This window comes from Nicotiana tabacum, chromosome 3 (assembly GCF_000715075.1).
Source record: "Nicotiana tabacum cultivar K326 chromosome 3, ASM71507v2, whole genome shotgun sequence".
Classification (NCBI taxonomy): Eukaryota; Viridiplantae; Streptophyta; class Magnoliopsida; order Solanales; family Solanaceae; genus Nicotiana; species Nicotiana tabacum.
The window spans coordinates 189,210,205-189,226,457 of NC_134082.1; the positions used below are offsets into that span (position 1 = coordinate 189,210,205).

The 16,253-nt window shown below is 34.5% G+C and overlaps 1 long non-coding RNA gene across 1 annotated transcript; it reads left to right on the top strand.

The window, feature by feature from the left end:
- The first annotated feature begins 1,446 nt into the window (after positions 1-1,446).
- Positions 1,447-11,004, top strand: LOC142179564 (uncharacterized). The gene is made up of 2 exons (XR_012708077.1): positions 1,447-3,860; positions 10,640-11,004. It is a non-coding gene; the product is annotated as an uncharacterized LOC142179564 (long non-coding RNA).
- Positions 11,005-16,253: the final 5,249 nt, after the last annotated feature.

The following is a 16,253-nucleotide window of genomic DNA, read 5'->3' on the forward strand; positions in this document are numbered from 1 at the left end:
CAAATATGGAAAAATTGGAAAATATTTTCCTTCGTACCAAACACACTTATTGTCTTTGAATAACAAAGCCCCTAAATGATGTTGGATGACCTTTTTTAGACCAATATTTATATTTTGACCACGTTAAAAAAAGTCTTAAGAAATAGCTTCACGTCAGAATTTTAAAGCACGCTTACCAGAACTTTGAAGCAACATAAATTATGACAATCGCCATAATTTTAAAGTACCAGAAATTCTCACGATTGTCAAAATTTTCAAATAGAATGCTGAAAATTATGGTGATCAGGATTTGTGATGAAATCTTGCATAATTGTTGATATTTTTTCCAACGTGGTTTAAAATTATAGCGATCGAGAAAATTCTATCCAACATGTTTTAAAATTGAGGAATTTTCAGAAATGACTATTGTTTAGTGGCTATTAACTTCCTATAACTACCATATACATAATTACTTTCCGTAGCTATCTTTCAGTTGTTACGGTAATGTATTCGATGTATTCGAGCTACTATATTCATAAATACAGTAGCAAAAATCAGCTAAAAAATAGGGCAATCCAGTTGTCAGCCGATATATTCACATGTATTCATACCATGTATTCATGAATACAACATAATAATAGGTCTCTCAAGTTGTTTAATAATGGAAAGTTGCTAATTTAACGGGATACACTCCTAATATAACTCACCTAAATCAATTATCACACACAACATTATCAATCCAATTAATGAGAAGATTTATTAGACGCTATACACCCAAAAACAGAGCATTTCAGAGTTTCAGTCCCTCTTTTTTTCTGATACAGTTCGAGTTTTTTTTCCTGACATTGTTGGAGTTTCTGCTCAGAATGGATACAAGTATCTACAGAAATATTTTGAAATTCGATTTTCTGTATATAAATATATTATGTATTTATGCCGGATACAACCTGTAATAGTAACCTACTGCCTGCTGTAGACATGTGATTTTTGACCATCCCCAAGATCTTTTATATATTAGCGTAAACTATTTAATTTAGGAATAATATAGATATTTTAAGTAATTTTGACTCTTTTACTTTATTTTAGTACAAGAAAACAAAAATTACAAAAAATAAGTTCATTAGTATTTTGTAGTCATTTTTAATCTAAAAAAAATATATATAAAAATAGTATCGTATTTTTATTTTTAATATAATGTTTGAAAATACAAAAAAAAATAAATTTGTTTTAATGGTTAGTTTTGTTTTAATAATTATTTTAATAGTAGGACTAATTAATAAATGAGCGCGTATTTTTAATCTCATTCGCGGCAAAAGAATAGAGTTTGGGCTCGAACAACCCATCTTTAGGCCTAATTTTGGACCTAGCCCATAATTTCTAGGCCCATACCCCTTAACCTAAAACCCTACCACTAACCTAGACTTATATATATTAAACAAAGCCTTAATACATTGGGGGGATCAACAAAATACAAAAAAAGATAGACCTAAGACTAAGGAGGATATCCGCCGTTTCCTATAAAAGAGACCGCCCCCATCGGATTTTGGCTGCTCTTTCACATTTCAAGAGCTAGCTTCATCTTCTTAAAAGAAAACAAAAAAGAAGGTAGCCTTTTGGACCTAGAACACATCTACGAGCAGCCATTTTTTCTGATCTTCAGTAACCCCTTCAGCACAAAACAACGTCCACCTTCCAATCGAACCACACTCATCGCCGCTGCTTCTCCATCCCAGCAGCGCCGTCGTCTACCACCATAGAAGCCCTGCCCACCTCACCAACGAGCTCCCTCACCACCACAAACAAAATACACACACAGTTAGCAAGAACACAAAAATGGGAACGGATGGAGAATTAAAAAAATGAAATAGAAAGAGAAAGGGAAGGAGTTTACAAAGGAAAATTCTCCTTCTGTTTTCAGTTTCCTTTTCAGATTTCTTGACATAGCTTAATTTTAAAAAATACAAAAAAAAAATCAAAAGTAGATCTATGTTTCTTCAGTTGATTTTCGGATTTTTGTTCCAAAAATGGGGTTCTGATTGATGTTTGGTTTTAAGTTCACGTTGGGGTTTTCGAGTTTGCCGGCATCGATTTGAGGTTTCCGGTTCGAGGTTCATCATTCAGTCGAGTTTGTTGTTCTAATCTTCTGTTTCGTGATGGAGATTCTCGTTTAATCAATTTCAGAATCATTTTGGGTTATTCTAAGGTTCATCTCTTCTCTTTCCTTTTATTTTGTTTTAAAATATTATGTGATGTGAAGAATGGTATTAGTTCTTGACTCAATTGGCATTGGTTTCTTGTCTGAAGATTCGTTGAAGCTAGTTCACGTTGCTCCAGTTCTAAATATGCTCATGAAAGTTCATTTTATTATCTTAAGTGTTCTTCGAGTAGTGTAGGAATTATGTATTAGTATAGAAGGTTTGTTTTAATATTAGTTTTCTTATATCTTATACTACTTCCTTAGTCTATTCTTAAAAGTTTGATTTTAAAAAGGGAAGGTACTGGTTGTAGAGTTGACATTCGTCTTCATCAATTTGGAAAACAATCGAATAAGCTATTCAAGTAATTGTTAGATCTAATGTTACTAAAGTTGATTCAAATATCAAATATGTTAGCCTTTACTTGAGAGCCAAGTTAGCTCGGGGATATTTTGATTTATGAGGTACATAATTGTTTCTTCACAAGAGTAATATTCTTTAGGGTGAAGTGATTTTGTTTTTATCTTAACAAATTTATAAACTCAATTGGATTCCTCACATCTTATTAGATTGAGTTCTCACTATTTCCCTTTAGTCATCTCGATCTTTGATTCCTTTGAATTGTCTCAAATTAAGTTAAAGGGTTGATATCATGTTTAACTCCTTATTTGCTTTGGTTGTTTGTACACATGTGATTTTTGACCCTCCCCAAAATTTCACTCATTTTAGCATGTAAATATTTAGTTTAGGCCTAATATCGCTATTTCAGCTAATTTTGACTATTTTACTTTATTTCATCACAAAAAATAAAAATTACAAAAAAATTATTTTAGTTTACGTATCTTTCATAAATTTAAATAAAAAATATACAAAAATAGTACCTTATCTTTATTTTTTATATAATCTTAAAAACAGAAAAAAAAAGTTTTATATTTTATAGATTAGTTCAATTAATTAAAATTAGTTTTATATTTTTATATTATAATTGTACATAATTTTAGAAGGAGGAATTAGTTTTAGGTTGGTTTATCCCGTCTTTATAAATCTTGTAGTCCATTTGTTTTTAGTCTTTGACCCAATTATCAAGCCCATAACTCCTAGGCCCACACTCCAAACCTAATCCCTACCCCTATAAAATAACCCTTTAACTCCTAAACAACAAAGGATCGAGACTAAAAAAGAGAAAAGCGGCATAACCCCGGAATCTTCCCAAAAAAACAAAGAGGAAATTTTATGAAATCTTCCTTTTACATCTCCCTGAACCTAACGTTTCTCCCTCTTACATTTTACCAAATCTTCATTATCTCAAACACAAAAAGAAAAGGATACACACTCATAGAAAGAGTGGAAAACGAGATAGAGGGAAATTGGGGAAAAGAGATTTGTTTCGGACAAAATTTTAGGGAAGGGGAAAATTGAGACAAAGGGAGGTTCCAAGAAAAGTTCCTTTGCTATATTTAAAAAAAAAATCAAAAAATACAAGAAAAATACAACTCTGTTTCTTCTTTCTGATTGCAATTTATATTTTCAAAAAACTGGAATTTGATTAAATCTTAGCGTGGTTTGAGCTCGTCGCATGTTGAAGGTGCCAATCCGAGGTCCCGGCGTGGTCACCTTTAGATCCGGTTGTCATTCAGTTTGTTCTAGCGAAAATTCCGATTATGGATTTGCCTCGTTAATACAAAGGTTCATTTCTCTTTTTCTATTTTGTTCTTCTTGTTAATATTCTGGATCATTGTGGTATTGATTTAATTGGTGTGATAGGGATGACTTTTATATTTTTTAGTTTTCTATGTTTGAATACTGATCTATTGAGTATGTTTCCTGTTAGTTCATTCTTTTAATTTTCTTAGCAAATCATATGGTTAATGTCATTAGCTATCTGTTTTAAGTCATTTCCTTAGTAATCAATTTGTCTGGTGAAGTAATGATATGGAAACTTAAGTTATGAGAGTTATCTTCAATGAATTAATGGGTTTTCCGTCTCATCATGCTTTAGTTTCATTTTAATCTTCCTCTTAACAATTAATTTGTTCTCTCCGTATCTATATGTCCATGCCTTGAATTTTTGGTCCAGTCTCAACTCTCAAGTATGGGCTAATAGAATTGATCTGCAGTAACTTTTATTAGATTGGATTGGGACATGCTGGGTGTAAGGTTTTATTTGGGCTAAAGGGATCCAATATAATTATGGGTTGTTTAATTCTAACTTTGCTAATGCCCAAAATAGTAAGCACACCCATGACCCTCACCTAATTAATTTTAATCCTTTAGAAATCGAGGTGTGCCATTTAGTGAATTTTCCATGGCCCTCGCAAACTGAAAAGTGCGTAGTTGCTTTAGGCGCGCAATTTAAATTAACTTTCCTAAACTCGGGTGCACATTTATGTGACCCAAATCCAAATCTCAACAATGTTAAAATATGTCAAAGACCGCGGGTGCATTTATGTGACGTGGTCCAAGACGTGTTTTAATAGCGTTGCAATCTTCCTGAAAATAATTAAATAAAAGCGGTTATAAAGTTAAAATCGAACCATAGGCTAAAACATGTATTAAAATCAGATAATAAGCCAATTATAACAATTGAGCGACCGTGCTAGAACCACGGAACCTGGGAATGCCTAACACCTTCTCCCGGGTTAACAGAATTCCTTACTCAGATTTCTGGTTCGCGGACTGTTAACAGAGTCATAAATTTCCTCGGTTCGGGATTCAACCGGTGACTTGGGACACCATTAATCTCCCAAGTGGCGACTCTAAATATTAATAATTAAATCCCGTTCCGATTGTCCTTTAATTGGAAAAACTCCTTTGCGCCCTTCCGGGGGTGTAGGTGAAAAAGGAGGTGTGACACCTGCATATTTCATAATAAACCTTGTGCTTGTATCTAACAGTTGTATTCAATGTATTCAAGTTTATTTTTGTATTCACAATATTTTATTTATTCCTAATACATGGTATTATTGCTTTATTAAGTATATTTCATTGGTTGTATTCATTGATTTTCTATTTGTATTGAGAGTATTTTACTGTATTTCACTATATTGTTGTTTTAAATACTGGTGGATACAGTTAGGTTTAAAATATAGATGAACATAGTTAGATTGAATGCATAACTAATTGATGAATAACACCAAAATGATAGAACTAACAGTGTATTTAAAAATATTGTTGTACGAACTCAAATACATATAAATACATCTAAATACAACAGTCAAAAATCACTTTACAAAATAAAATTCAGTGTATGCCTTATCGAATACATATAAATACATCTAATTATAAGAAGAAAAAATCACTGTAGAAACTAAGAATCAATGTATGCGGACTCGAATACATATAAATACATCTAATAGGGTCATTGCGTATTTTTGTTCTCTTTCGGCTTTAATGGTTGCTGATCTTGCAAATACGGGTTCCTCTTGAGTATAAAAGCTTTATTGAGTATATTTATTCCTAATACATGGTACTACCTTTACAATTTGGCAGAATACATAAAATACCACCTGAACTTGTACCCAAATCCTTGTTACACACCTGTTGAACACGAAAATATTTTTACACACCTAAACCTTTCAAAAGTATGTCTGTTACATACCATTTTGATTACATGGCAAGAGCATGTTTTGCACACAAATTAGGCGAGTGAATAGGAAAAGAAATGTGTGAACTCTCATATGGACGCCACACATGTCCATTTTTCTATTTTTTAATTTAAAACATCATCTTCTTCGCCAAGAGCTTAAACAAAACAACCAGATCTCGCAACGATGGAAAATTTATTCCCTATTCTTTTTCTCCAAAATCTCACCATAGAAAACTTTCCTCCCTCTCCCATTTCTTCTATGTTTTCTCCTTTGTTTCCTTCCATCATTTTTCGAAAAATCTATTTATTAAACAAATCTCCTGAAAAACAGAGAGATTTTGGCCCCAAAAATCCCAGACATTTAGTATATTTCACTGTTTATTCCGATTACATGAGGCAGTAGGGCTGTTCGTTGGACTTTGTTCTATGATGAAGCAAGGACTGTGTGAAAATATCGTTTTAATGGAGGAGGTGGATGTGGGTTCAAGGATAGATGATGAAAAATGAATGCAGGTGAAGGAATATTGTGCTTATAGTGTCATGGACTGCGGGAAGGTGCCAATGAAGGAACATTTTCTTCAAAAGAATGTGATGGTGTCAAGCGGCGCCTATGGCTGATTGATGGTGGAGCAGCGATGAATTGAAAAATTTATGGTAGTGGGCGATTGGATGGTGGAGAGGCGACTGGGGTTCTTGACAAGGGTGGTAATAGAGTCTTTATTTAGGATGGTAATGGAGTCTCTGTAATGGGGGTGGTAATGGTAATGGAGATCTTCACAAGGGTATTTGGGAAGATGAAGCAAATGAATTTTTTAAGTGTTTTCTTTTATTTCCTTAGTTAATCCACGTGTTAAGATCCAATTGGCGCGTGACATTACACATACTTGTAAAGAGTGGTGAAATACAAAAACGGTATGTAATAGATTCACTTTTGAAAGGTTAAGTGTCTAAAAATATTTTCGTGGTCAACAAGTGTGTAACAGGGATTTTGGGTACAAGTTCAGGTGGCATTTTATGTATTCCGCCTTACAATTTCAAATTTAAGAAAATGACCTTTTTAAATTTCTTATGTGTAAAAAATAAATCTCTTACGTGTAAAAGTAAATCTCTCATGTGTAAAAAAAGAGGTAGGGTCATAAAACTAAAAATAAGTGTATAAAGAGCCACAAAACCAATTTGGTTAAAATGAGTTGGGTTTAATATTTTTTATTTTTATTTGAAAAATCAAGTCTCACGTAATTAACGAGTATTTGGATACATCACTTTCCGACTTGAGTGACCATTAAAGGGAAATAGCAAAAGATAAATAGCTTTTCTGATACAAAAAAAGTGACTTTTTGAGTCAAATAGCAAAATATAAGTAACTTTTCTGATATAAAAGAAAGAAAGATAAATTTTCAGAAACCACTATTATTTAGTGGCTATTAATTTCCTATGGCTAGCATATACATAATTACTTTATATAGGTACTATTTAATTGTTAAGGTAGTGTATTCGCTGTATTCACATGTATTCGCGCATTAAAAGTGCCTAAAATTAGGGCAGTCTAGTTGTACGCGCATGTATTCACATGTATTCGCGCCATGTATTCATGAATACAGTAATGACGAACACCTTAAAAATAGGTATGTCCAGCTGTCTATTAACGGAAATAATATATATCAATTAGCGTGTTACACTCCTAATATAACTCAACAAAATCGATTCTAACATGCCTCATTATCAATCCAATTAATTAGAATGATTTTTTAGTTGTATATGACTTTTGTATTTAGTGTGTTTCAACTTTTTTTTACTGTTGTATTCATTAGATTCAATGTTTGTATTTACTGTATTCATTATTTTATATTCAGTGTATTCAAATGTATTTGTATTAACAGTATTTTAGTTATTTCTAATACATGTTATTACTGATGTATATAGTATATTTCATCGATTGTATTCACTGTATTTCTATTTGTATTCAGTATATTTTACTTATTTCACTGTATTTTAAAATTAAATATATTCATTGTTTATATTATGTTGTTGTTTTAATGTTTATATTAAGTGTATTTCAATATTTATATCATGTATTCATGCATACTGTATGCACAGTATGTATGAATACATGTGTATTTGTGAGCACGTGATTTTGCTTCACGGAAACTACTCCGAAAGAAATCAAAAAAAATAAAACAAATGTCCTTTAGGTACAATTTTAAGAATTTGCATGGCATCTTTGGATAATTATTTGTATTTTTGTCTGTGAATGTTTATCTTGTTTTAATTAATTAAAAATACAAAAATATATGTTGCATGCACATTTAGGATTTAATTGTGCACTTAGGAATTAACTGAACCATGTGTTGTTTTTTTCTTAATTAATATTTAATCTTGTGTGTCAATTATTATTTAGGTTTAATTAATATTCTTAATTTAATTTTGGTTTTACAACTTATTTTAGAATTTTTGGTAATTAGGAATTAAAAAGGAAAATAATAGAAAAGAAAAACAAGTGAAATAAGAAACACATTCGGAACTGGGCCATTTTCTTTGGACCCAAAATCAGGCCCAAAACATCCCATTTACCCGGTCCAATATGCCTGATCTTTCAGATGACTCAAATGATACCGTTTAGGCGTCTCAAATCTGAACCGTTGATCAAACAGATCAAACGGTCCAGTTCAGCCCCAGCATTGGTTCAAACGACACCGTTTCAGGTGATTAAATCTGAACCATCCGTTCCTTTTGATCTAACGGTCCCAGGCTTCCCCCATAACCCGGTCCATTTCACCCCGGGTCGACCCAGTCTCGTAGCATGGCCAAACGATGTCGTTTCCTATTAGTAAAATGATCCAGGCCGTTGATCGTGATTGATCCAACGACCAAGATCAAACGCCCCTTCCATATATAACCCTAATCCCTTACCCCCAAACCAAACCAAACCCCCTCACCCCATCGTCTCTCTCTCAAGCTCAGAGACGAACCAGACCAAACCCTAGCCGCCATTATTACACCTTCGCCTGAAACCCGGCGGCAACAACGCCGCCGGTCACCAAATTAACACCCCTAAGCTATCTGACCACCCTCGTTACGAATCCGTTAACCGTTTGCCTCGAATCAACCTCTAGCTTCTCGAATCTTCAATCGAAGATTCGAGCAAAACCTAAACCTACCCCAACCAGTCCCAAATTCACACCATGGCACACCCTGACCTCCCTCGTGCCCAAAATACCTTTGGCCTGGTTCGAATCATGCTAGAACCATTCGAACCCCAAATGGAACCAAGACCCCTATAAAGACTAAACCTGGGTTTTGTCCGAAATTAAAGGAATTTGGGCGTCTAATCGACCTTAGTGGAAGTGTTCTCCGTTGAGAACACTCGATTAAGGTCCGTTCGACCTCAAAAAGTTCGGGTCAAGAGTTTGACCTGGGTTTGTCTAGTTTCTGTTTTGTTAAGGTATTTTTTTTCTTCTTTCTTTGTTCTATTTTTGTTACGGTTAATTGTGTTTAGTTTAGTTATAATCTAGTTTTTGTTCATTGCTTCTTCTTCTTCTCCAATCAGACCTTTTTATTTGGTCGAGTGTGCTTCTGTTCATGGTTAAATATATGTTATTAGCCATGTAACTTGTTAGTTTATAAGTGCTCTGTTTTTGCCAATACCACTCGAATCACTTGTTGGTCTGTTTATTCTGATTGTTTGTTGTTAACTGCTAAATGTTATAGCCTGTGTAATCAATTGAATAAGCGTCGTCGATTAGTCTTTTAGGCTTGAATGTTATGTTAACATGATAATAGTTCAACCTTTGGTTCATACCAGTATGTTTACCATCCTGCATCTTGTATATACTTGAATTAGAGTTGTGTTTGCTCATTCCCTGTATTTGGTTTGACCTCCTGTTCTTTATAGTTGTTCGTATGAACCTCCTTGATTCATACTGCTTCAATTTTGGTTTGTATTATTGAATCCCTGCTCAATCACTGGGTCTGAGTTGATCAGGATTGGTTCCCAATATGATCAACTCATTCCCTTTGATTGATGCCATGTTTGTAATTTAGTGATCAATTAGAAATTAGTTGTTAGGGTTACAACTTATAAAGTATTAATAACAGATCAATGAAGCTTAGGGCAGGGCAGTACTACACAGGGGTTTCATGGGTAGTTTTGGGATTTAAAAGTTGGCAAAATGGTCTTGCTAAGTGGGCTGCAAGTAAAGCACTTAATTAACATTAAACTAATGCATTTGTTTAGTGCTAATGGGGAACAAAACATAATGGTAGGGGAAGGCTTAAAAGGGATTGATTAAAATATATGACCCATGCCTGTTTAAATATTAAATAAGGAAAAGACATACTCTAGTGGAATTAAAAGAAGATCATGGGCAGAATTAGTGGGAGGATTCTGCCCGAGTGCTTTTGAGAGGGGGGCAAGGTTAGTGTTTGGTATAAAATAGGGGTCTGGGCAGAGTTAAAGGGGGCTGGTTTTTTTGGAGAAGAGAAATCAGTTTTCTTTCAGTTTTTTTCCAGAGAGTCTAGGCTGGATTTTTAACATTTAAGAGTTCAATAATTTGAGAGCAAAAAAAAAAATAGGCTGGTTTTTAATCCTAAAAGGTTCAGTGTTTGAGAGCTAAGAAACTGAAAAGTAAGGTCTTTTCTCTTACTGCTGAATATCAGAACTAGTACCGTTACTGTTTCATTGGTGTTGCTGGTTGGTATTTCTGGGGTTTCAATTATTTTTTCCTGAGTTTGCTATTGGTTATTTGCTACTGTTTCATTGGGTGTTGCTGGAATTCTGCTGGTTTTTTCTTTAATCTGTTACTGGGTTGTTCTGTTACTGTGTTGCTTTTTGCTACTGCTCTGCTGATCCTCCTCTTCTTTTTCTATTGTCTATTACCAGGTACACTTTCGAATAACACTGTGATGTAGCTGTGAGATGTAAAAGTGAAAAGAAAATGCTCGAGTAGTGGAGTACTTAGTGCATCTGTAATTTAGTAGATAAATGATAAGTTGTATAGTCTATCTTTATAACTCTATGAAGAATGTGGACTGTGGAGTTTGTATCTGATAAGGACTGTATTGGACCATTAATTTGCCTTTCTTAGTTGTAAATTTAGTAGTTTAATACCAACTTTAGTAGCATAGAATTAAAAATCAAACTTCCAAGTTAACTGTGTTTTTCCCGAATAGTTAAGCATGCCCATTATTGTCAAATTGTTTAGTCAAATAAGTGGAATAAGATGAAGATAGCATGAGTTTGTTCTATTGAACCTGCCTGTTTAAACTTGCTAGTTTCTCTAGCTATGAAGGTTTTAATATTGTCAACAGTAGGTAGATAATGATTGTTGGCAGCCCATTTGCTCAAAAAGTTGAAATATTGGGTTTGGCTTCATCATGTAAAGCAATTGGCAATAGCCTGTGTATATTAAATCAGACTCGAATCCGCTTCTGTGAGTCGAACGCTGAACTTGGCCCGGATAACGCATGAAATCTGGTCGTAGGAAACGGGCTCGATCACAAGACCATACTTAAAAATCATACAATAGAGTTAAGTAACAATTGGTTGGGACCTTCATTTTGTGTTTAGAGACGAACTTAATAGAAAAAATGTAGTCACTTTAGGATCGTCCTTTTAAAATAAACGAGATGAGCCTCGCCAAATAAAACGCACAGATTGCGGGGCCCTCACAAATGTATGTATTAATTACTTAGAACTCAGGATCGGCCGCTTAGCGAACTTCACGGCCATTTCCCGAAATAACCACGCGTTAGTCTCTTTAGGCGCGTACTTTAAATAACATTACCTTCTTAAACCCGGGTGCACATTTATGTGACCCAAATCTAAATCTCAACGAAGTCGAAATGTGTCGCTAATCACGGGTACATTGATTGTGACGTGGTTCGAGATGCATTTCCACGACGTTGCAAATTCTTTTTAAAAAAAAATAATGAATGAGACGAGCCTCGACAAACAAAAATACACAAGCTGCGGGGCCCTCTATACGTATTGGTAAAATTACTTAGACTTCGGGATGAGCCGTTTAGCAAAATTTCACGACCTTAGCCAAAATAATGATACGCTAGTCGCTTCAGGCGCGCCTTTAATAATTTACTTTCTTAAACTCGGGTGCACATTTATGTGACCCAAATTCAAATCTCAACGGAGTCGAAATGTGTCGATAACCACGGGTACATTGATGTGACGTGGTTCGAGATACGTTCTCACAACGTTGCAATTCTCTGTTAAAATAATAATAATAATAATAATAATAATAATAATAATAATAATAATAATAATAATAATAATAATAATAATAATAATAATAAAAAATCGGTAAAGAGCTAAAACTTGCATATAAGCTCATAATTGTTAAAATCAGATAAATAAGCCGAATGTGACAGTTGAGCGACCGTGCTAGAACCACGGAACTCAGGAATGCCTAACACCTTCTCCTGGGTTAACAGAATTCCTTATCCGGATTTCTGGTTCGCGGACTGTAATACAGAGTCATTATTTTCCTCGATTCGGGATTAAACTGGTGACTTGGGACACCCTAAATCTCCCAAGTGGCGACTCTGAAATAAATAAACAAATCCCGTTTCGATTGTCCTTTAATTGGAAAAACTCCCTCTGCGCCCCTGCGGGCGCGGGTAAAAAGGAGGTGTGACAGTACTCAGCTGTATTAAAAAAATATAAATATCCAAAATACATAAATACATACAAAGAAAAATATATTTATATAAAAATACAATGTGTTTGAGTGAATTTATACAGAATACAATGTATTTGTATCACTATATGCGACTAAATAGCAAAGAAGAGAAAAAAGTTCATCGGAGATGGCGTTTTCCTGCTAAGAAGAGAAGAAAGTTCGTCGGATCCGTATAATAAATTTACTATAAGATTTTATCATATTGCTCCTTTCCGTTTAAAAAATTCACTCTTTTCTGTTTTCTGGCTGCCTTATACTCTATTCTAATGTCTCGTCGACCATCAATACTATGGCGTGTATCTTGAGTTGCTCGAAGAGAGAGAGATTCTTCTTTCTCATCGGCCATAAATACTAGGGCTTGAGTTGCTCGAAGAGTGAGAGAAAGAAGAAAAAATTTGAGAGAGATTCTTCTTTCTCGTAAGCCATCAATACTAAGGCTTGAGTTGCTTGAAGAGAGAGAGAAGAAAGAAAAAGAGAGAAAGAAGAAAAAATTTGAGAGAGAATCTTGTGTTAATTGAAAGAAAGAGAGAGGAAAAATATAAATAGCTTAGGTGCTCCAATCTCTAGTATATTATGCTGGACCGGTGTATTATACTGGAACTTCAGTATATTATACTGGAGTTCCAGTATATATTTTTCCGGATATTAACATTATTTTCGTTTAGATTTATCTTTACATGAAAAATGGCTAAATCTCGATTACTTTTGAAACTGATGACTTTTTTGAATGACCACTTATAAATCTGGCTATTTTTAAATTTCTCCCCAAAAAATCAATAGTAGCACAAAAATATTTTTGTCATTCTATATGGGCCAAAAAACATACCATCAGCTTCAGGCCCAATTAGTCGAACCACAAATGAAGTGAAATCGATAAAACCCCATTTTCTCTAAACAAGAAGAAAAGAGGGAATTATTTTATAAGTATAAATTCTTCAGCTTAGATTTCATAAATCATTCGTCGTTCTATGCCAAATGCAGTGGCGGACTCAAGTGGTGGCTAGCGGGTTCAACTGAACCCGTTTAACAAAAAAATAATACTGTGTATATGTATAAATTAGGATTAAAGCTGTGTAAATTTTGTATAACTATTTCTTTGAACCCACTTGACAACTACTATTTTACGACTAAAATTATATACTTGTAAGATTGAACCCGCTTGCACAAAATCCTGGGTCCGTCGCTGGCCAAATGTGTGACAAGTAATGATAAGGGTGAGGTCAACTAGGTGACCAACAGGACTATTAGGCTAGAAAAAATTGTCAGACCCAACTTTTACACCAATCGCATTAGTTGATCATAAGTTCATAACTAAGCAGTAGATCGAGTCATTGAGGTAATTATAGTACTAATTAACTAGCTTGGTGACAAAGCCTACATGAAAAATATACATATCAATTCATTATAATTATTTGCTGATGGCCCATAACATTATTCCAGCTATTTATTGAGGAAGTGAAGTCAAAAGAAGTAGCAAATCAGCAGAAAGAGATGAACTTGAACATCGAGGTGCTGTTTATTGATAGGTTGAACAAGTTTTTGAACAATTTAATAATATACGTAGTAGGAGTACGTAGAATGAAATGGTATCAAGCCTTGCCCGCCTAGCATAACGTGTGAACACGGCAAGTTTTGCTCATCTCACAGAACTTGTTCAAAAAGTTATGCCCCGTCCGCCAATATTATGCCCCATAGCTATTTTTGCAAAACTTACTTGTGTATTGGGAAGAAACTGAATTTATATATTGAAGATGACGTGTCATGACACGTGGACTGGTCAAATGATCAAAACACGGTAATCAACCAAGAAGGCACGGGCGACAACAGATACGGAGAGAAGAAAGTTAAATAGGCACGAGTCGTTATTCAAGAGGCACGAGTTTCGTACCTATATAAGTCATTTAAAACCCCGAAGATCGGAAAGGATTGAAGATATGAATCTGATGACGCAAAAGAGTCCAAATTCAGTATTAAATATCAAATACGTTAGAGAATTTGTATTTAATAGGAATGATTGAGTAACGTTTCTTTTAATGTCATTTATTGCTCATAATTGCCTCATTAAGACAAAGGCATTACACCTTCTCCTAGAATCAACTATAAAATGAGAAGGACTCGACATCTGTAGAGGGGAAGATTATTGAGACTTTACTGAAATACAAAGCTATTTACTGCTTTATCATCGTTCTCAAAAATCTGTTATTATTTTCGTCTCCTGATTATCAGTAACCCGAATTTCTCTTCGTTTCTAGCTTTGACCAAAGACTTAGATTTTTGGTTAAACAACTTGGACGGGGACAAAACCTAAAAAGTGCCTCAAGTGATCCTCTTTGTGGTCCGGAAGCATAAGCTAGAATGGGGCATTTGCATCTATACCCGCTTTTTGTATCACATTTTAACTTGTGCACGCTTTGCAAAAAAGATTGCAAGCGTACCCGCTTTTTCGCATAGCTTCAGCACACGGGGCTGAAGTAGCAAAGGCAATCACGCAAAACTTCAGCATTCTAGTAGTCGGGTCTAAAGTTCAGCTCTAGAGCTGAACTTTTTGTGTTGTAACTGGGAAACTTCAGCTCTAGAGCTGAAGTTTTTGTATTATAACTGAGAAACTTCACTAGAGCTGAAGTTTAATATTTCTAAGCTAACTTCAAATTGATATTTCGTTAGATAGTGACCATTAGAATCTGTCTCATGAGTCTTATTCTGACCATTAGAATCTGTCTCATGAATCTTATTCTCCAAATTACCAGCATCTCTGCTTCGCTTATGTTGTGCAAGATCAAGAAAATAAGGAGTCAACATAGTTTCATATTCAGACACTTTAGTATAACCGGGGAAGTAATTAATATCAATAATAAGATATCGATTTCCAACTCTATTATCTCTTATCATATCATAGTTAAAAAGATGCAGTTTCATAGCATTTCTTAGTTGATTAGAAACTTCATTTATGAACCCCATAGGAGGCATTTCAGCCGCTTCCATCATTTTTGCAAGACTCTAATCACTCTGTTCTTGATCGGCAAAATAAGATATCATAGAAAACGGTATCAAGCTCTCTGAATTTCCCATTTTTTCATCTAATTCCCTTTTAGTATGTATGCAGATAAAAAACTGCATTTTCTCTTCACTTTGTTGATACTACTATTCTATCGTTATTTATAAATGTTAAAACACAATCTTGCTTTCTTTTGGTAAGGTACTGAGGGGGAGGAGAAATGGAGCTGAAGTTGTTTAAAAAGTGGGTACAAGTTAAAAGTTTTAAAAAAATGGGTATAGGTTAAATGGGGGCGACCACATAGGGCGCCCCGTGCATTTTTTACGCTAGACACTGGATCAAACAAGGTAAAAATAGCACGGTATAACCAGTTTTCGGACTGGTCATTCAAAAATAGCCAACATTTACGAAGTCAATGAAAAATAGCCACTATTTTGCTACAACAGAGACCGATCCAGCATAATATACTGGAGTTCAGTGCACCTGTGTATGAACTCCAGCATATTATGATGGACCAGTATACTTTGCTGACTCCAATATAATATACTGGAGACTGGAGCACCGGTGCTCCAAACTCCAGTATATTATACTGGACAATTATACTTGCTGGAACTCCAGTATATTATGCTGGAATTCTAGTGTACTTATGCTGGAACTCCATCATATTATGCTGGAGTTCTAGCATACTTATCCTGGAACTCCAGTATAATATGCTGGAGTTCAAGCATACTTATGTTGGAACTCCAGTATAATATACTGGCGTATTTTCCGGGCTTTGAACAGTATTTTTGCTCAGATTTATCTTT